The 22,205-nt window shown below is 39.0% G+C and overlaps 1 long non-coding RNA gene across 2 annotated transcripts in view; it reads left to right on the top strand.

The window, feature by feature from the left end:
- LOC124226773 (uncharacterized) overlaps nucleotides 1-20,526 on the top strand; it is a 28,950-nt gene extending 8,424 nt beyond the window's left edge. For both annotated transcript variants that reach the window (XR_006885358.1, XR_006885359.1), the window contains 2 exons: nucleotides 18,540-18,779; nucleotides 19,136-20,526. This is a non-coding gene — a long non-coding RNA (uncharacterized LOC124226773). The remainder of the gene's footprint in view (nucleotides 1-18,539; nucleotides 18,780-19,135) is intronic.
- Nucleotides 20,527-22,205: the final 1,679 nt, after the last annotated feature.

The following is a 22,205-nucleotide window of genomic DNA, read 5'->3' as shown; positions in this document are numbered from 1 at the left end:
CTCTTAGATATGCAAACTAGACAAACTCTTGCACGTTTACACCAAAGGCCATGTTCAGGAATGTTCATAGCAGTATTGGCAAATGTCCATCAACTGTAGTATATATCGTGGATGATTAAACAACACTGAAAATGAATGAGCTTTTCAGCTACACTTATCAAAATGGTTAAATCTCAGGAACATAATACTGAGCAGGAAAAAAGGGTGTGAAAGAATATGTCATTTTTTTCTACTTATATGAAGTTTTACGAGTCAAACAACGGATTGTGTAGGGAATTAAATGTGGCAAAACTCAAGAAAGCAAGGGAAAAGTAAAGAAAAAATTCAGGATAATTTTTTTTCTAAAGGAGGAAAGGGATCATATGGGGCACACGGGAGGCTTCAGAGAACAGGTAAAGTTCTATTAAACTGGGTGGTAAGTGTATAGATATTTGTTTTACTGTTATTTTGTCTACCCTATGCATGATTAATGTTTATTTGCTATTTAATGAAAACTGTGTGCATGTATCCTTTGACCCAGCAAATTCTGTTTCTGAAATTCTAGTTCATAGAAATAAAAGCACTTGTACGTAGACTAAATGTACAGAGGTATTAATTGTATCATTATTTGTATTGAGGGAGATAAAGTGAATGCTCATAAATAAGGGAGTGGATGAATACATTTTGGAATGTCCATACAAGGAATATTACACTGTCATTAAAAAGAATGAATTTTCACTATACCAGGTGTTCTGGAGGAATTTTCACAAGGTTTTAGGTTTGTTGAGTGGGAAACCAGCAAGATGCTTAGACTTACACGTAAACGTACATATATATGCATATGTTTATTTGATTTTATGAGTATGGAGAGAGGAGCAGATATATACCATTTAGTTGGATTATCTTGATTTGGGCGTTGGGAGGAATGAAGGAAGGAGGAAGTGAGAGAAAAAAAAAATAAGGAAAATGTACTACCACCACACCCCAGTAAATATATTGTGATCCCATATATATATATACATATAAAACTACAGATGTTTGTATATGTTTAGAGATCCATTAAGAAATTAGAAGGAAAAAAAGAGTTGAATCTGTATCTACTGACTTACAGGGATGTCAATTGAAAAAAGTGAGTTCCACAGTAATATGTAGTTGGAGTCTATTTCAGTTAAACCAAAAGCCATATATATGCATATTAATCTAAGTGCTTGTGTAAGTATATCTGAACAATGAAAAAGGTGCAGAGAGATACACACTAGTCTGTGAATATTGCTGATGGTTTGGATGTGGGGAGTGAGAGAAAGAAAGAAATCAAAGAGGAATCCTAAATTTTTTACCTCCGCAACTGGGCAATTGGTGGAGACTGGAGGAGAAATAGATTAAGGGGATGTGGGATTAATAATTCTGCTTTGAACATATTAAGGCAGAGAATGCTGCTAGACATTCAAATGGAGATATCAAGTGAGCAGTTCAAAATACCAGTCAGGAATTTAGAGGAATGCTCATAAGGAGATATAGATTTTGGAGTCCTTAGTATACAAGTGATATTTAAAGCTATAGGACTGCATGAGATCACCTAGGGAGAAAATATAACTAGAGAAAAGAGCAGATAAGAGGACAGGGCAGGGCCCAGGATTGAGCATTTGGGAAGATTAGTATTTACAGGTCATAAAGAATGATAAGCCAGCAAAAGGACAAAGGTGAGGTTAAAAAGAAACGAGAGTGTGGTCTCATGGAAGCTGTGAGAATAAAGCTTTTAAATGAATGAACAAATTTAGAAGCGATCTCAGCTACATTATCAGATTTGTCAGTTATCAATTGCTGCATGATAAACACAGTGGGTTAAAACAAAAAGAGTCGTTTATTGTGCTCACAAATTTTCAGTCTGATCAGGACTCAAGCAGGGAAAGATTGTCTCTGTGCCACGTGGCATCAGCTGGGAGAGCTTTACTGAGAGCTAGCAGACTCGTTTCCAAGGTGGCTCACCCATGTTGCTGGCCGGTTGATGCAGGCTGTTAGCTAGCAGCTTCGCCAGGGGTTAGACCAAGGTCCTTAGTTCTTCCTACTGGGCCTCTTCTTGTGGCTGGGCTTTCTCATAGTATAGTGGCTGTTTCTCATAGTGAACCTCCCAGGAAAGAAAGCCAAGTGAAAGCTGTTTGCCTTTTATGACCTAGCCTTAGAAGTCACATAGCATTTACTTCCACTGTACTGTATTAGTTGAAGCAGTCACAAGGTCCACCTGAGTTCAAGGAGAGGGACCATAACTCCACCTCTTTATCAGGGAAGTGGCAAAGTTCTGAAAGAGCACTTTGGATGGGAAATATTGTTTGCGGAAAATATCTACACAGTTCTGGTCAGACATAACAGCTAAAAAGAGAAGCCTAGAGATGTCTGCACAGATGGGTACCAAATTTATTGACAGAATATATTAGAAAGAAATATTGCAACCAAATGTATAAGAATCACATTTAATGCAGCACCTCAAAGAGAGTTCTGTGTAATAAATATTTCATAATTGGAGGGGAAAAGCCTGTGTATAAGATGAGGCATAGATTAAGCAGATTATTTGATGTTAAGTAACAAAGACCACTTAAGATTATTATTAATATTAACATTATTATTTAAATGTTTATTTTAGTATGTCCATATAAAAGGATCTTTTTTGAAAATTCATATTTAGTATTATTCTTGGCTATTTCGTTTAAAGTTCAATTTTTAAATGAAATAAAGAAAAAGTAGACACTGCATGATGTTCTTGGAAAAATGAAAATTCCCAAACAGATCAAGGAGAATCAGGTTGGATAACCACAGAAGATATAAAAGATAGTCAAATATCTATGCCTAAAAAATATGCCAACCTGCTGCATTAGAGAAGAAAAATTCATATGATTATCTCAAAAAACGTAAAAAACATGAATGAAGTTTAACGCTCATTACTGATAAGTACCCCTAGTCAACTAGGGATAGAAGAAAACTTTAATATGAAAATGTTTTTTAGAAAATTAAGCAAACATCATAGTTAATGATAGAACATTGGGAACTTTCCTATTAAAAGTAGAAACAAGTATACTGTTAGACAGTATTGTACTAGACTGCCTACCAGATCAATTAATTAAAACCTATAAATAGGAAGAGGAAAATATTACACATTTTCCACAAACAATATGGTCTATCTAAGAAATTTAAGAAAATCAGCTCGCAAACTATTAGCCCTGATAAAAGTTTGACATCAGTGTGTTCGGATATAAGATTGCCTATTTTTAAAAATTGTTTCTGGAGTCTCATGACCTTTCTAAAGTTAGCTGGTTCACTAGAATGATTCACAAGACTCAGTAGCAGGTTACGCTCACCGCTAAGGCTTAATACGGTAAAAGATACAGAGTAAGAGCAACAGAACAAACACATGCATTGAGTGAAGTCTGGAGAAGTCAGACAGGCTTCCAAGTCTTTCCTCTCCTACAGCCACACAGGGTACACTCTTTCTAGCAGCAAACTACACAGACACATGAAATGTCTGTGCCCAAGAGAAAGCATTTGACAAGATACAGCATCCATTTATGATAAAAACTCTAAATAAAATGGGTATAGAAGGAAAATACCTCAACATAATAAAGGCCATATATGACAAACCCACAGCAAATATAATTCTCAATGAAGAAAAACTGAAAGCCATCCCTCTAAGAACAAGAACCAGACAAGGTTGCCCACTGTCACCACTCTTATTTAACATAGTATCGGAAGTCCTAGCCAGAGCAATCAGGCAAGAAAAAGAAATAAAAGGGGTCCACATTGGAAAAGAAGAAGTGAAACTGTCACTCTTTGCAGACAACATGATTTTATATCTAGAAAACCCTAAAGAGTCCACTAAAAAACTTTTAGGAATAATAAAGGAATACAGTCAAGTTGCGGGATACAAAATCAATGTACAAAAATCGGTTGCGTTTCTATACACTAATAACGAAGTAGCAAAAAGAAATTAAGAATACATCCCATTTACAATTGCAGCAAAAAGAATGAAATACCTAGGAATAAACAACCAAACAGGTGAAAGATCTGTACACCGAAAACTATAAAACGTTGAGAGAAATTGAAGAAGACACAAAGAATTGGAAAGATATTCCGTGCTCCTGGATTGGAAGAATTAACATCGTTAAAATGTCCATACTTCCTAAAGTAATCTATAGATTCAACACAATCCCTATCAAAGTTCCAACGACATTTTTACTGAAATAGAACAAAGAATCCTAAAATTTATATGGAACAACAAAAGACCCCGAATAGCCAAAGGATTCCTGAGAAAAAAGAACAAAGCTGGAGGCATCACACTCCCTGATTTCAAATTATACTACAAAGCCATAGTAACCAAAGCAGCATGGTACTGGCACAAAAACAGACACACAGGTCAATGGAACAAAATTGAGAGCCCAGAAGTAAACCCACACGTTTATGGACAGCTAATATTCAACAAGGGAGACAAGAGCATGCGATGGAGAAAGGAGAGTCTCTTCAATAAGTGGTTTTGGGAAAACTGGACAGCCACATGCAAAAGAATGAAAGTAGACCATTCCCTTACACCATGTACAAAAATCAACTGAAAGTGGATTAAAGACTTGAATGTAAGACCCGAAACTATGAGACTTCTAGAAGAAAACATAGGCAGTACGCTCTATGACATTGGTCTGAGCAGCATATTTTCAAGTCCCATGTCTGACTGGGCAAGGCAAACAAAAGAAAAAATGAACAAATGGGACTACATCAAACTAAAAAGCTTCTGCACAGCAAAGGAAACCAGCAACAAAACAAAAAGACAACTTAAAAATTGGGAGAAGATATTTGCAAACCATATATCAGATAAGGGGTTAATATCCAAAATATACAAAGAACTCATACAGCTCAACAACTAAAAACCAACAATCCGATTAGAAAATGGGCAAAAGATCTGAACAGAGATTTCTCCAAAGAAGATATACAGATGGCCAACAGGCATATGAAAAGATGCTCAACATCATTAGCTATCAGGGAAATGCAAATCAAAACTACGATGAGGTACCACCTCACTCTGATCAGAACGGCTATAATTAACAAGACAGGAAACAGCAAATGTTGGAAAGGATGTGGAGAGAAGGGAACCCTTGTTCACTGCTGGTGGCAGTGCAAACTGGTACAGCCACTATGGAAAGCAGTATGGAGTATCCTCAGGAAATTAAGGATAGATCTACCACATGATCCAGCTATTCCACTGCTGGGTATTTATCCAAAGAACTTGAAAACACAAAGGCGTAAAGATGCTTGCACCCCTATGTTCATTGCGGCATTATACACAATAGCCAAGATATGGAAGCAACCTAGGTGCCCATCAAGGGACGAATGGATAAAGAAGATGTGCTGTTTATACACAATGGACTACTACTCAGCCATAAGAAATGACGAAATCCGGCCATTTGTGACACCATGGATGGACCTTGAGGGTATTATGCTGAGTGAAAGAAGTCAGAGGGAGAAAGTCAAATACCATATGATCTCACTCATAAGTAGAAGATAAAAACGACAAAAAAAAAAAAAAGGAACACATAGCATTAGAGATTGGACTGGTGGTTATCATTAGGGAAGGAGGGAGGGGGGAGGGCAAAAGAGGTGATTAGGCTCACATGTGAGGGGATGAACTATAATTAGTGTTTGGGTGGTGAACATGATGTAATGTATACAGAATTCGAAATATGATGTACATCCGAAAAAAATAAAAATTAAAAAAAAAATAAGAAATGTCTCTGCCCAAGGAAACCCACTCTGATCCAAGGGTCTGAAGCTTTTATCAGAGATTAGTCATGTAGGCAACTGTTCTGGCTATATGACCATCCATGGCAACTGAAACTCAGGACCCTAACAGTGAAATAAAGCACATTATCAATCTTGGTGTTTGTGCACAACAAACCTGATAAACTGGTAGAGCATCATCCATTGTTCTGGGCATATAAAACATTGTCAGTAACATAAAGAACAGTCTGAAGCCCGTATTCCCAGTGGTTGGCTGAGAGTTAACAGGGTTCCAGGTTCCCCAAGAGGCATGCAAAGATTGAGCAACCAGACCTGCACTATTAACTCTTTCCTCACAAATATGAACAGCTTTCCTTAGTATTAACCAATTTTAAAATGTAATAAAAAGAAAATCCCATTCATAATGGCAACAAAACTTATAAACTTAATAAGAAATAAGCAAATCCTGTAGTAAGAAAACTGGAAAGTAAAGTGTTAAGAGATGGGGAGATGTGTGTTGTACCTAGACAGAAAGACAATGTTGACTTCTGGTTCCAGATGAAGATGGAGTAACACACATTCCTCCACTAAGAGCAGCTTAAAAACCTGGACATTATGCATAAAATAAACCAAAATGACTCTGAAGGCTTACTGGCTTAGGACCTTGGGACCACAGAATGACACAGTGGTGAGATACCTTGTTTTTCTCTTTTTGCCTCATATACTCTAGACTGGGTGCTGGAGAAGCTGGCAACCAAGAAAGGCCAACGGGAGTATACCAAAAAAACCCCCCAAAAGCCTCTCTCTAGCCAATGGCCCAAGAAAGGGGCAAACTAGCAAGAGAGAAAACTTTTAGACAGTAACTGCCCAGCCCTGCCAAACAATATAGAACAAAACCATGGTCCCTCCCTACTCCTGTCAGCAAAGCCTCAGGGGTGGGGAGCCTAGAGTTCCACTCCCACCCAGTTGTAATGTGGCACCCCTCCTCACCTCCAGAGAGGTAGGATCAGAGAAGACTGAATGGGAAGTTGGGATTTTTCAACTCTGCCTGCTGGTATTGAGGCCTCTACATTGTCAGTGGAGGCCATATGGGAATCCTAGACTTCTACTCCAAACCAACAGTAAAAATGTACCCCTCCTTTCAGTAGCAGAGGAGGCTGAGTGTGAACATGAAATTTTTACCACCATCCAGCAATAATGAGGTCTCCCCTACCATGCTATAATTGCAGGACCTAACAAGATACCCTTCCTCCTCCCAACTAAGGTGGTGTCAGGCATAGTGGGAGGCCAGAAATCCCACTTCCATCCGACAGGAACAAGACCCTGCTCCCCTCTGGAGTGTCAAAAAAGGTCAAATGGAAAACCTAGAATTTAACCCCCACCTGGCAGTAAGGAGGTGGCACTCCATTCCCTTCTGGCACAGTGTCAGACAGAGCCTGCTAAAATAGAAGATTTACATAAGATCCAGAGTCTAGTAACACTCTACATGTCCAGAATACAGTTTTTTAAAAAATCTCTCATCATGCCAAAAACTAGGAAAATTTTGATTTGAGTGATAAAATACAATTAAAAAATGCTGACATCAAGATGATTCAGATGTCAGAATTATCTAGCAAGGATTTTAAAGCAACCACCATAAAAATGCCTCAACAAGCAATTATGAACGCCTTTGAAGAAAATGAATAGAAAGTCTCAGCAAAGAAATAGAAGATATAAAGAAGAACCAAATGGAAATTTTAAGCACAATGGATGAGCTCGACAGTAGAATGGAGACGGCAGAGAAAAGAACTAGTGAACTTGAAGATAAGACAATAAAAGCTACCCAATATGAACCACAAAGAAATAGACTGAAAAAAATAAAGTGGTCCTCAGGGACCAGTGGACCTATAACAAAAGATCTATGTTGTGTAACCCAGAGTCCCAGAAAGAAAGGAGAAAGAAGGTGAGGCTGAAAAAGTATTTGAAGAAATGATGGCTGAAATTTTCCAAATTTGTCAAAATACATAAACCTACAGATTCAAGAAGCTGAACAAATCCCAAACAGGATAGACCCAAAGAAATCCACACCAAGGTACATCGTCCTTAAACGTCTGAAAACTAAAGACAAATTTTAAAATCTTGAAAGCAATGAGAGAGAAATAATACCCATATGAGAAATTTTTTGAATGACATTAGATTTCTCATCAGAAATCATGAAGGTCACAAGGAAGTGGGACAATGTTTTCTAAGTGCTGAAAGAAAAGAACTGTCAACTCCAAATTCTACATCTGGTCAAATTATCCTTCAGGAATGAAGGGAAATTACAGAAAACTTAGAAAAACTAAGAATTTGTCATCACTAAACCTACTATAAAAATTGCTGAAGAATGTTCTTGAAATGTAAGGGCAATGATAAAAGATGGAAACTTAGAATATCAGGAAGAATGAAAGCACAGTAGAGAGAGAAAAAATTGGTAAATACGATAAACTTCCTTCTCTCAAGTTTTCTAAATTATATATGACAATTGAAGCAAAAATATAACATTGGCCGATGTGGTTCTCAGTATATATAGAAGAAATATTTAAGACAATTATAAATAGGGGAAGGTAAAGGGACATAAAGGGAGGTAAAGTTTGTATGCTTCATTTGAACTGGTAAAATATTAAAACCAGTAGACTGATAAGTAATGTATGTATAATGTAATATCTAGAGCAACTACCAAAAAATCTATACAAAAAGATACACTCAAAAACACTATAGATAAAGCAAAATGGAATTCTAAAAAAAACCTCAATTAACTCATAGGAAAACAAGAGAAAGAAAAAAGAAAAGTGAAAAACAGAAAGAACAAAGAAAACAAAAAATAAAATGGCAAACTTCAGCCCTACATATCAATGATTACATTAAATGTAAATTATCTAAATATGGTAATTAAAAGAGATTAGTAGAGTAAACTTTAAAAAATCATGAGTCAACTATATGAAATGGCAAAGGAACTAGAATAGCCAAAATAATTTTGACTTCATAAAAATTTAAAACTTCTGTGCTGCAAATGATATCATCGAGAAAGTGAAAAGAGGGGCCCACCCGTGGCGGAGTGGTTAAGTTTGCGCGCTCCCCTCAGCAGCCCTGGGTTTTGCCGGTTCGGATCCTGGGCGTGGACATGGCACCACTCATCAGGCCATGCTGAGGTGACATCCCACATAGCACAACCAGAAGGACCTACAGCTAGAATATACAACTATGTACTGGGGGGCTTTGGGGAAAAGAAGAAAAAAAAATGAAAAAAGAATATTGGCAACAGATGTTAGCTCAGGTACCAACCTTTAAAAAAGAAAGTGAAAAGACCCACTGAATGGGAGAAAATATTTGCAAGTCCTATATCTGATAAGGAACTTATATTCTAAATATATAAAGAATTCTTGCAAGTTAATAATAAAAAGATCCATAACCCAACTTTAAGTTGGGTGAAGAATTTGAATAGACATTTCTCCAAAGAAGATATACAAATTGTTAATAAGCATATGAAAAAAATGCTCAAGACCATTAGTCATTAGGGAAATGCAAGTCAAAACCATGATAAAATACTGCTTTATATCTACTAGGATGGCTAGAATAAAAAAGGCAGACAATAGTAAGTTTTGACAAAGATAGGGAGAAATTAGGGCTCTCATACATTGCTGGTAGGAATGTAAAATTGTGAAGCCACTTTGGAAAATAGTCTGGCAGTTCCTCAAAATATTAAGCATAGAGTTAATATGTGACCCAAAGATTTCACTCTTGAGTAATAAAAACATGCATCCACACCAAAATTGTATATGAATGTTCTTAGCAGCATTATTAATTATTCATAATAACCAAAAACAATACTATGGGTTAGGAAACAACCCAAATATGTACATTAACTGATGAATGGATAAACAAAACGTGGTATATCCATACAAGGGAATATTATTCATCAGTAAAAAGGAATAAAATTTGATATATGCTACAACAGATGAACCTTAAAAACATTGTTTTAAGTGAAGGAAGCCAGCCACAAAAGACCACATATCGTATGATCCTATTCATGTGAAATGTAAGAATAGGCAAATCCATAGAGACAGAAAGCAGAGTAGTGGTTGCCTGTGGCTCATGGAAGTGAGTGAAGGAGGGAGTGACTGCTAATAGACATGAGGTGTTTTTGCGGGGGGTAACAAATGTTCTAAAATTAGTGGTGAGGGTCTGTGGATATACTAAAATTCATTGAATTATATTCTTTAAATGGGTGGATTTTATTGTGTATGAATTATATCTCAATAAAGCTGTTTAAAGGAAGAAACCAAAGATAAAAGAGTCAATTGTATTTCTACATACTAGCAATGAACAATCTGAAATTGAAATTTTAAAAACTATCTTTTGGGGCTGGCCCTGTGGCCGAGTGGTTAAGTTCGCGCACTCTGCTTCGGTGGCCCAGGATTTCGGCAGTTCGAATCCTGGGTGTGGACGTCACACCACTCATCAAGCCATGCTGAGGCAGCATCCCACATGCCACAACTAGAAGGATCCACAACTAAGAATATACAACTAAGTACCTGGGGGCTTTGGGGAGAAAAAAGAAAAAATAAAATCTTTCAAAAAAACCAAACAATATCATTAACAATATAAAAATATTAACTACTTAGGGATAAATTTACAAAGGCTATGAAAGACCTGTACACTGGAAACTAGAAAATACTGTTGAGAGAAATTTAAAAAGATCTTATAAATAGAGAGATATACCTTCTTTATGATTGAAAGACTCAGTATTGTTAAGGTGTCAATTCTCCCCAGTTTATCTATAGATTCAGTGCAATGCCAATTAAAATCACAACAAGCTTTTTTGAAAACATTGACTTACTGATTCTGAAATTCACAAAGAAATTCAAAGAACTAGAACAGTCAAAACAACTCTGAAAAAGAACACAAAGTTGGAAGGCTAATACTACCTAATCACAAGAGTTATTAGAAAGCTACAGTAATCAAAAGAGTTTGGTTTTGACATACAGATAGGCACATATATCAAAGGAACAGAATAGAGTCCCAAAACAAACCCACACATGTATGGACAGCTGACTGTTTAACAATGGCATAAAGGCAATTTAGTGGAGAAAGGATACCCTTTGCAACAAGGGTTACTTGGATTGTTGGACTGCCATATGCAAAAATAAATAAACAAACTTGGATCTGTATCTCACACCATATACAAAAATTAACTCTAAATGAATCATAGACTTAAATGTCAAACCTCAAATTATAAACTTCTAAAAGAAAACAGAAGAAACCCTTTGTGACCTTGACTTGGGCAATAAAAGCACAAATCATAAAAGAACAAATTGATAAACTGGACTTCATCAAAATTAAAAACTTTCACCCTTCAAATGACACTGTTAAGAAAATGAATAGGCAAGGCACAAACTAGGAGAAAATCTTTGCAAAGCATACATCTGATAAAGGACTTGAATCCAGACTATGTAAAGAACTCTCAAAAGTCAATAATAAGAAAACAACACAATTTTAAAAATGAGTAAAAAAGTTTGAATAGGCACTTCATCAAAGAAGAACTCCAGATGGCAAATAGGAACATGAGCACTGAATAATGAATAGTTATTTGTCTGACAAAAAAGGAGGCAGATGAGGGCATTTCCAGGAAGTGAACATTAGCCCCATTGGTGAGTTTGTTAGTAACTTTGGACCATACCTGAACCATTAGTGAGTTTCTTAGTAACTTCGGATTGTATGTACTTGAACATTAGCCCCATTGGTGAGTTTGTTAGTAAATTTTAACCATTCTTTTTTGTCTGTTTGTTTGTTTTTTTGAGGAAGATCAGCCCTGAGCTAACATCTGCTGCCAATCCTCCTCTTTTTGCTGAGGAAGACTGGCCCTGAGCTAACATCCATGCCCATCTTCCTCTACTTTATATGTGGGATGCCTGCCACAGCATGGTTTGATGAGTGGTGCCATGTCCACACCCGGGATGCGAACCAGCAGACCCCGGGCCGCCAAAGCAGAATGTGAGAACTTAACCGCTGCGCCATGAGGCCGGCCCCATAGACCATTCTTAAAGCCATACTTGTTCTCTCCTTTCCTGCAGAGAGCCAAAGCTGTAGTCAGACAGCTTTGTGTGCTGAGTTATGAGCATCTGAATGCGTTGATATGGACTTTCAACAATGGAGCAGCAGCTAGCCAGGGCAGGGGCTAAGATGAAAGACTGCCTGAAATTATTCTTAAACACATGCTTATGTGAGAATGTCTGGCTCACCTGCCATGTCTGGCTTTGTAGGGTTTGTACTGTGCTGTAGTATCATAGCCCTCAGGAAAGAGCCTCTCACTCCCTTGGAATACATTTCCCTAGATTTTTTTATTTAGTTCTTTACAAATCCATGGAGAATGAGAAATCCAATGACAATTTAGAGTTAGGCTCCTTGGAGTGAGGGCTGCTTTTTTTTCTCAGAGGACACTTAAGAACCCTTGATCAGTTTGAGTCATCACAGTTGAATCCTGGCAAAGTATAATTTTCAAAAAGTTGAAAACATGACTTATACAAATACAGAATGAACATGTGTCAAAGATTTATTAAATTGTTAATGAGGGAGCCAGTAAAATGGTAAAGCTGGTTCAAGGAGCATGTTGAGGAACTGGGTGTTCACAGGCATTAATAAAGGAATATTAGGAGAAAAAAGGGAATGTTAGAATTAGAATATTAGATTAGATATAACACTGGTTCATGTTCAGCAGGTCCATCAAACCACAACCTTTGGGGTTATCTTTTCTACTGGATAATATCCAGCATATAACTTCAGAGTCTAAGCCCGTAAGTGATAATAAATAACAAAGGCACCTTCCCTCAGGCCAGGTTATTACATAACTCTTGAATGAGACCATCACCCCCCTTAACTCTCAGTATGACATTGAAAGTATGTGTCACCTACCTTTTGCCTTCCTTCCAAGTAATTTTCATTAACAACACCTTCATATTTCTTCAGCCAAGCATTTGAGCTCTCTTCCCTCCAGTCTGTCCTAGCATGCCTTTGTAAGTCTAACTGCCCTCTACGTCTTTCCCTCCACATATTCCACACTATTCTATCTCAGAACTACTGCCTACTCTTTCCCATCAACCAGAGACCCTGGTTCATCACCACAGGTCAAGGTAGCACTTATCCTTCAAGAGCAAATGCAGTTGGCACCTCCCTCTCAGAGTCAATGCTGTAATGAATTGAATCACCCTTGACCCTCTTCCAAATTACTTAGTACCAATCTTTCTTGGCTGGGATAAAAAAAAAAGAATTGGTTTCTTGGAATTTCACATTTTATTAGCTTGGAAACTCTCTAGAGACTGCCTGATGAAAAACTAAGTCTTCAACTATTAAGGTATTTGGTCCTGTTTAATTGGATTTGATGGCTTGGGCACACCTTGCACAAAAGCTTTCAAATGAAATGTGCATTTTCTTGCATGAGCCTAATTTAAAACTGTCCCAAGGGGACATTTTGTACAATTGTTGGGAAATTTGTGATATCATGTTGAGACTTAAAATGACTAAATTCAGCTTTGACTGAATTTTTGATGAAAAAAATCAGAAAACCTTGGAAATAGGACCACAAGAAGAAGGATAATAGACCATTAAGTCTGGCAGTTTGATAATGGGACAATTGCATATTCACATATAAAAGAATGAATACTACCTCACAAAATTAACTCAAAATGGACAAAAGATCTAATTGTAAGAGCTAAAACTGTGAAACTCTTATAAGAAAACATAGGATAAATCTTCCTGACCACAGATTTGGCAAGGATTTCTTAGATATGATACTAAAAGCACAAGTAACAAAAAAATTTGGACTTCATCAAAATTAAAAACTTTTAGCCAGCCCCACTGGCCTAGTTGTTAAGTTCAGCATGCTCTGATTTGGTGGCCCAGGTTTGGTTCCCAGGCACAGACCTACACCACTCATCTGTCAGTGGCCATGCTGTGCTGGGGGGGGGGGGGGGGGGCACATAAAAAAAGAGGAAGATTGACAGCAGATTTTAGCTCAGGGCAAAACTTCTTCAGAAAAAAAAAAAAATTAAAAACTTTTGTGCTTCAAAGGACACCATCAAGAAAACGAACACACATATGGGAGAAAATATTTGCAAATCATATATCTGATAAGGGACATGTATCTAGACTATATAAAGAGCTCTTACAACTCAATAACAAAATAACCCACTAAAAATGGGCAAAGCATGTCAATAGATGTTTCTTCAAAGAAGATATAAAAATGGCCAATAAGTACATGAAAAGATGTTCAACATCAGTCATTAGGGAAATGCAAATCAAAACACAATGAGGAAACACTTCACATCCACTAGAATGGCTATAATAAAAAAGACAGATAATAACAAGTCTTGTTTAGCATGTGGAGAAATTAGAACCCTTATATACTGCTGGGAGAAGATAAAATGGTGCAGCCACTTTGGAAAACAGTCTGGCAGCTACTCAAAAGGTTAAACATAGAGCTACTATTTGATCCAGCAATTCCACTCCTACCCAAGAGAAGTGAAAACATTTGTCTACACAAAAACTTGTACTTGGTTCATAACAGCACTGTTAATAATAGCCAAAAACTGGAAATAATCCAAATGTCCATCAACTGATGAATGGATAAACAATTGTGATATATCCATACAATGGAATATTATTCAGCTGTAACAAAGAATGAAGTACTGATACATGCTACAACATAGATTAACCTTGAAAACGTTATGCTAAGTGAAAGAAGCCAGTTACAAAAGACAACATATTGTATGATTCCATTTATTTGAGATGTCCAGAATAGGCAAATCTACAGAGACAGAAAGTAGAGTAGCAGTTGCTTATGGCTGGGGAGATGGGGTGAGGAAATGAAGTGACTGCTAATAGGTACAGGGTTTTCTAGGGGGTGGCAAAATGTTCTAGGATTAGATTGTGACGGTGATTGCACAACACTGTGAATACACTATAAGGAAAGTTGAATAGTTGAGGCAGAGACAATACTCCCCACAAAGCCTAACATATTTACCATCTAGCCCTTTACAAAAAAGCTTGCCAATCCCTCTCTTATACTAAGTTTTAAATTGGGAAGTTTAAATCCTCCAACTTTGTTCTTTTTTTTTAAAGTGGTCCTGGGTCCTTTGCATTTCCATATAAATTTTAAAATCAGCTTGTCAATTTTTGCAAAAAGGCCTGCTGGATTTTGATAATGATTGTGTTAAATTTACAGATCAGATCGAGATCTTTTTTTTAATTATTAATCTCAAATTGTCTCGGATTTAACTAGTGAAAGACTCTTCAACTATCTTCTATGTTCTTTTGATGAAAACTGCATAATTCTTTGAGCACTTCTGTGTTTTCTGGCATAAATTATTCCAAGCTCATCCCATAATTTTTCTTGTCACAGTCGAGTTCTGGTTCTTTTACTGGAGGATAGAATTTAGAAGCCAAGATCTTGGTTCTCGGTACTAGATCTTGGAACATTTCTGTTGGAGGTGTTACGTAGCTCCAAGGTCCTCTCAGTGCACAGAGCTAGGGAATATTTGCACGTAAATAAATAAATATATTATGTATATATATTCCCTATACACGTGTGTATACATTTACATCTATAGTATTTATTCTATCTCTAGATGTATATATTTATATATCTATATGTATATATTTATATATTAATATTCATGAGTAGTTCACACTGAATCTTCTAATTCTAATCCAATACCATGGAGTTCTTCCAGTTTTCTTCCTTTCTATATTTGTAACTCCCTTCTTTGACAATGAGAAACCTGGCTTACATCTTTCTTAATAAATCTGTATGTTTGTATATTTTATCTATCATTGTGCGTGTATATATATATACATGTATCTATACTATATTAGTCTATATTATGTGTGTTTATGTGTGGTAGGGTTGGACTTTCCACCACCTCTCTGACTATCAGAGACAACCTGTCTTCTTTCCTCATTCTTGTTGGGAACCCAAGAGGTGGCGGAACATTCCCAGGGTCACCCTATTAGTGACGGACACAGGCCTGGCTGAACACAGGCCTCCCCACCCCCTAATGGGTTTAATTGTTTCCTGTGATTCTATAGCAAGCACAAGCCTGACTCCCAGTAGGAGGATGTCTTAGACAGGCTTCCCTTAAAACAGACTCAGCTGCAGAGATTGTTCAACAAACAAACTTGTGCAGCAAGATTGTTAGAGATTGTATTCAGTAGACCCAGCTGTAAGGGGGTGAGGGTGGCAAAACTGGGCAGAGAGAGAAGCCGACTCCCGTTGAGGTTGCAAATGAGGCATTAGGTAAAACCCTATAAGCAGGTCTGGAGCTGGGTGGCCCTTCAGACTTGACTCAAACTATGAGATGAAGAGCAGGCTTTTATATCTCTACATCAGCCAGCCATTGGCTATGGGCTAGCCCCTGGAAGGGGGCATAGCCTGTACAGGCAATTCCCTATAGCTGAGGGTGATTTCCAGTGAGGAGTGCAGCTATGAACCATCAGCAGCTAATATTTCCAGCAACTGAAGGGTGGGTGCATCAACTCTGAAAAAGGGGATGGGATGGAGCCCCACAGAATCCACTTAGAGGTCTAGCCTGCAGGCAGTGGTGTCAGCCAAGCATCCAGTATCACACAGGAGGTGGAGCTCAAAGAGCAGAATTGGTACAGGCAATGGTAGCTGGCATTTTGGCACTGGAGACAGGTCCTGAGAGCAGCTTACTGAGCATGAAGGAACCACATGGTGTGAGGAGGCTCTGAGCTAGACCTTTCACCTCTGGCCTCTGTGTTCAGGGACTAGATGATCCAAGTAAAAAAATCACAGAGTCTCTCTGAGTTGCTTCCTTTTAGTTCATCAACTTCAAGTGGCTATTGTAATTTACTTTTCAGTATTGCCTTCCTCTTCAGCTAATTGAACCTAAGAGAGGTGATAAATTTACTTCATAAAAAGTAAAAGCATAAGAATCATTAGAAAAATCTGATTCTTATATAATGGAGTCTGAGTCTGAGACTGGTTATAACCTTAGATACTCCTACCAGCCACTTAATGACAACCTAAAATTGTCCTGATACTGCCCTGTTGTCAGCCCAGCTCTTAGGGAAAGCCCTAGAGGGCGGTACTTTTCTGCTCCAGTCAGGAGACCTTGCCTTCTTGGACTGTGGTATTTGTGCCTGTTCTCCCCATATCACATGAGGTTCGCTTCCATCTTGTGTTGAATCCACTTGTGTCTAATCCATTGACCATTCTCTCGACCCACTCTCTGCATTGACTCTGCTCCGTAGGAGAGCCCAGAGGACACTCCATTTATCAGAGCAGTCAAGAATGCACTGGTGAGAGAGGCACGAGCATCAAGGAAAAGCTTAGTGGTGACTAGTCTTTGTAGGCTGGGGCTAACAGTAGGAGATGCTTTTAGACAACTGGACTTCCTCATAGGATGCCAAAATAATAGAAGTCAGGTGGTAGCACTTAACCCTCAGAAGCAAAGTGGGCACAAGTATCTTAATGAAAGAAATGCAGCAAGCTATAGAATTGGTTAATAGAATACAGAAACCTAAGTGGCAAAACAGATGGGTAACCCACGAGAGAACTGCACATTCAATCAAAAGAAATCAAGGATGGATGATTAGGAGGCCCATGATGGCAGCCTCAATAAAAAGTCACTATCCCTTACCCAGTTTCCATACTTGAGCAGCTTTCATACTCAGAATCCAATGACTGAAGAAGAGCCTGGGCCCCCAAGAGGAAGGATTCTGTAACCCCACAGCAAGTGCATTCAGTAATGATTCCCCAAGTCCTTCTTTAAAGGCACTTGTGGCCATTTGCTTGGGTAACAGTGCACTGGAGAAGGTGAAAGATCCAGACAATTTGAAGACTGTTGGACACAGTGCAACAGCTTCATTATGTTCCTCCAATAGAATGCGAGTGTATGGGGGCTGAGTAATAATCAGAGCCTGACTCAGATGTGGAGCACAGTCATTTCCCTAGTTCCTAAATTTATAAGTAGCCTGGATACACTTCGTGGTTTGCAGAACTCCCACATTGATTCATTGGCCTGTGACGTAGGTTACAATAGTGGGGAAGGCCAAGTGGGAGCCCCTGAAACTACTCACTTCTCAGCCAAGAGAGTAAAATCAAAAACAAAATTGTACCCTGGGGAAAATAATGAGATTATTAAAGACCTAAAAGATGCAGAGATCATTGTCCTTATCATATCCCCATTTAATTTCACCAGTTTGGCCCCTACAAAACCCAGACAGATCCTGAAAGATGACAGTGCAAACTCAACCAAGTAGTATACCCAGGTGAAACTGCTGTGCTAAATGTGGTATCTTTGCTAAAACAGATTAACATGGGCTTAAGTACCTGGTATGTGGCCATTGATCTTTTAAATGCATTTCATTCCTCAAAGAGTCCAACCACCACTTGGTGGCATGTTGATAACACAGGGCCCCTTCCAACCTGGAAGGAGAAACAATTCATCTTGACTAGAACTGACACATATTTCCTGCCTGTAAGGTCTTTGCCAACATAACTATGGGGACTTTCAGAGTATTTGATCCACCGACATTTGTATAACAATGCATGAGACCAGGAAGCCCATTTCACAGCAAAGGTGGTACAATGGAGAACTCACATCTCACTACCTAGAAGCTACCAGCCTGACAGAGCAAATGGGAGGGACTTTGAAGGCACAGCTGCGAGCCAGCTTAAAGATGATATCCTCCATAGATAAAAACCATCCTCCAGGTTACTCTATACCCTCTAAATCAATAATTATTATATTTTGCTACGTCTCCAATAGGTAGAATACCCGGATGTGGAAACCAGGGAGTAGAAGTAGGAGTGGCACCACATATTATCACTCTTAATTAAGGAATTGGTGCTTTCTATCCCTGCAATTCTGGACTTCATGGGTTTAGAGGACCTGCTTCCCAGAAGAGGGATACTTCCACCAGAGGACACAGCAAGAATCCTATTCAACCTTAAGCTACTTGTGCCAGGAGACCAGCAGACAAAGAAAGGAGTCACCATCCTGGCAGAGGTAATCAACCTGCCTCAGGAGGAGGTAGGGCTGCTATTAAATAGTAAGGGCATAGAAGAATGTGGTTAGCACCCAGGTGATCCACTGAATCTTTTCTTAGTACTCTTCTGCCAAATTTTTATGAGAAATGGACAAGTGCAGCAGTCAAGGAATTGGGCATAATGCCCAGGAACTCAGCCTCCTCAGGGATAAGGGATTACTCTAGCAGATAAGTGACCTAGACCAGCGGAATCAAAGATTATCTAGAATAGGTTAATAGAGGAAGGAGATGATGTGTACCAGTTGTGGCCTTGAGACTATCACAGTGATGGAGGCAGTAGTTCATCCTACTAACCTTCCTCTTAATGTTTTCCAAGGCAAAGAGGTCAACCATAACCCTGGAGGAACAGTTCCCAGATGGGCTGAATTTACTAAAACAAGTGGATCTGAGAAACACAAGGAGTGGACTGAAGTGAATGCTGTGGTAGACTACCAAATCCTCCTTCAGGAACTAAGTATTAGTTCCCCAGCTACTGGACTGTTGGCTGTTGATGGCCCACTTTTGTGTCCTTCTCCGTGTACTGCCCTCAGGCAAAGGTAGCTGCCTTACTCAAGGTGACACTTCCCAACCTCAAGGTCATCCACATCCAATTGATATAGGGATACAATGGCTCCAATGCTTTGATTTGGGATATCTCTGAAATGCCATCCCAACTCCAGAGATCACTGAGGCCTCTATTGCAACTGCATTGCAGTTCAACTTCTCCCTCTGCTCCATCATGTTTTCTGCATTTCCTCACAGGTGTTGTTGTGAAAGCACTTCCCAATAAATCTCTGTGTGCAAATCTTAGTGTCTTAGAGTCTATTTCCCAAGAAACTCAATCTAAATCTCTTTAATTATGTACTGAAAACCTACCATAAGATGGACACTGTGCTAGGCATGGGGAATACTGTAGTGATCAAGATACAGGCTCTGAATTTAAGATGCCCAGAGTCTAAACTAGAGGAGCAGACACATAAACAGACAGTTACAATACAGCACAATAAATGTTACCATTCAAGTAGACACAAGGTGCTAGGGAACAAGGTAGATAGGAAGCCTTCCTGGGGACAGCAACATCCTTGCTTCTAAGTCCTAAATGATCAGTAGGAGTTAGCTGAGCAAAGGCATACATGTTTAAGGAAGGGCATTCTAGGCAAGAAGTAGTATAATGGATGCTGTTAACTCTCCTCTTACCGTTGTTTCCCTTTTGCAATTTCTGGAACCTCTTGCCTAGCTTCTGTGTGCTCTGCTGCTAATGACTGTACCTGTGACTGTCCTGGGGCTACTGGAGCTACTCTGCCTATAAACACAAGGATCTGAAAGTGACTGGGAGTTTACATCTCCTTGGGGCAGCACTTAGCCAATGACTGGTGGTTGTGGGGATATGAAAGCCCAGCTCCCTTCCAATCTTTGTTCCAGAATTTGTTGGGACAAATGCTGAGGTGCATTTCATACACTAAATCTCATCCACAGAATCAGGCTGAGACTGAGACTTTGCTTGAAATGATCCTCCTTCTTGGTTTCTCCCCTTCCATGTCCCAACTCTCTTACAGGTCTCTCCTGAGAGGACTTTCTTACTACGTCACTAGTACATGAGTCTTTGTCTCAGTGTCTGCTTCTAGGGAATGTGACCGAAGGCTGGTGGCCTACCTCAAGGCAGTAGCAGTGAGGAAGGAGAGTGGAGAACAGACTTGAGAGACCTTAAGCAGACAGAATAGACAGGACTTGGAAGTGGATTGATACTGGGGTCAGATAAAGGAAAGGAAGGGGGAGGGGATGGTTCTGAAGTCATGGCTTGGGCATCATAGGGCTGAGGTAACACAGGAAAAGGAGCAGGGCTGGAAGAGCTAAGAGCGCCAAGAAGGAGCTATTTTCATTCTTCCGAAGCCACTCTTGTTTATCACTTGCCCAAAAAATAGATATTAGACTTAGACATTGGAAAGCAAGGCTTCTGTTTAACATAGGGAAGGACTGACACTTTTGCCCAAGATCCACAGAAAGAGGCAAAGCTGGACTCAACTCCAGGGCCACCTGCTACTCAAGTCCAAACCTTAGCATTAGGCCACACTGCCTATGGAAGAAGTATGAGACATGGTTCCAACCCCTCCAGGGGCTAGTAGGTCTCTGGGAGACAGGATCAGCATGAGCAGAATCAGAGGAGAAACAGAATTAATATGTATTGGAACTTGATTCTATGGGATTTTCATCAGAACTCATCAGTACTTACTGCTGAACCTACTATATGAAGCAGGCAGATTTGTCAGCACAAGGGGGTCCTGCGGTGCATCACCCAAATCCCCCTTCAGGACCTCAGGCATTTATCTCACCAGTTGCCTGTGGGTTCTCCTCACAGGACATAGAGCTTCTGGAATTTCACACCATAGTCAATGCTCGGCCTCATCATAGCACCAGCACTCTTTAAAAATGGTGTGGTTGATCATCCTCCCAGCCCTGAACACAGTGAACTCGTATTCTCCCTCTACTTCCTCAGACAGTTGCAGGTCAGCTACTTGCAAAAATTCCTTTATTTTTACTCTAGCATCTGCTTTTTTTCCCTTCAGGGAGTTCTCTTGTTCTTGGGCTGAAAACCTGATTTTTCTGTGTCTGAATGGTAAGCCCAAAGTCATGAGGAACTTGCAGAAAAATGTAAAGAAAGAGTACAGATCTAGCTTCCAATCCTCCTTTTGAATTAGTGATCCCCAACCTTTGGGTAAATGCTGAACAACCTGGAACCTCCCCACTCCCTCTGTTCCAAACTTCACTTGCACAGTGTGGTTTGTATGGCCTCCATATGCTTAGAAATAAATTTACACCATACAAAGAAATTCATGAGCCCACCAACTAAACACTACATTTGACATTCTCAGTGGTCCCACTTAGTCCCTACATGTATTTTTTGTATCAAAGTAATCAGAGGGAGTAAATAATTTTTTTTTTGAGGAAGATTAGCCCTGAGCTAATACCTGCTGCCAATCCTCCTCTTTTTGCTGAGGAAGACTGGCCCTGAGCCGACATCCAAGCCCATCTTCCTCTACTTTATATGTGGGATGCCTACCACAGCATGGCTTGTCAAGCTGTGCCATGTCCGCAACCGGGATCCGAATTGGCGAACCCCAGGCCATCAAAGAGGAGCATGCATACTTAACTGATGGGCCACTGGGCTGGCCCCCAGGAGTAAATAATTTTATATTCAAATATTTTCATGTAATATTTTTCACATCTAAGTTTCCAGATTTCCAACTAAATATTTGTCATTGTCATGACACATATTTGTTTGATGATTTATTTGTCTATGATTTATTCATTTCTTGGATATGTAAGTGGTTTCCAGTTTTTCACTATTGTAAATAATGTTGCTATAAACATCTTTGCATTTAGAACGTTTATCTTTTAGAGAGCCTCAG

The sequence above is a fragment of the Equus quagga genome, chromosome 1 (genome assembly GCF_021613505.1).
Source record: "Equus quagga isolate Etosha38 chromosome 1, UCLA_HA_Equagga_1.0, whole genome shotgun sequence".
In the NCBI taxonomy this organism is placed as follows: Eukaryota; Metazoa; Chordata; class Mammalia; order Perissodactyla; family Equidae; genus Equus; species Equus quagga.
Note: the sequence above shows the minus strand (reverse complement) of the source record. Positions and strands in the feature narration are given on the sequence as shown.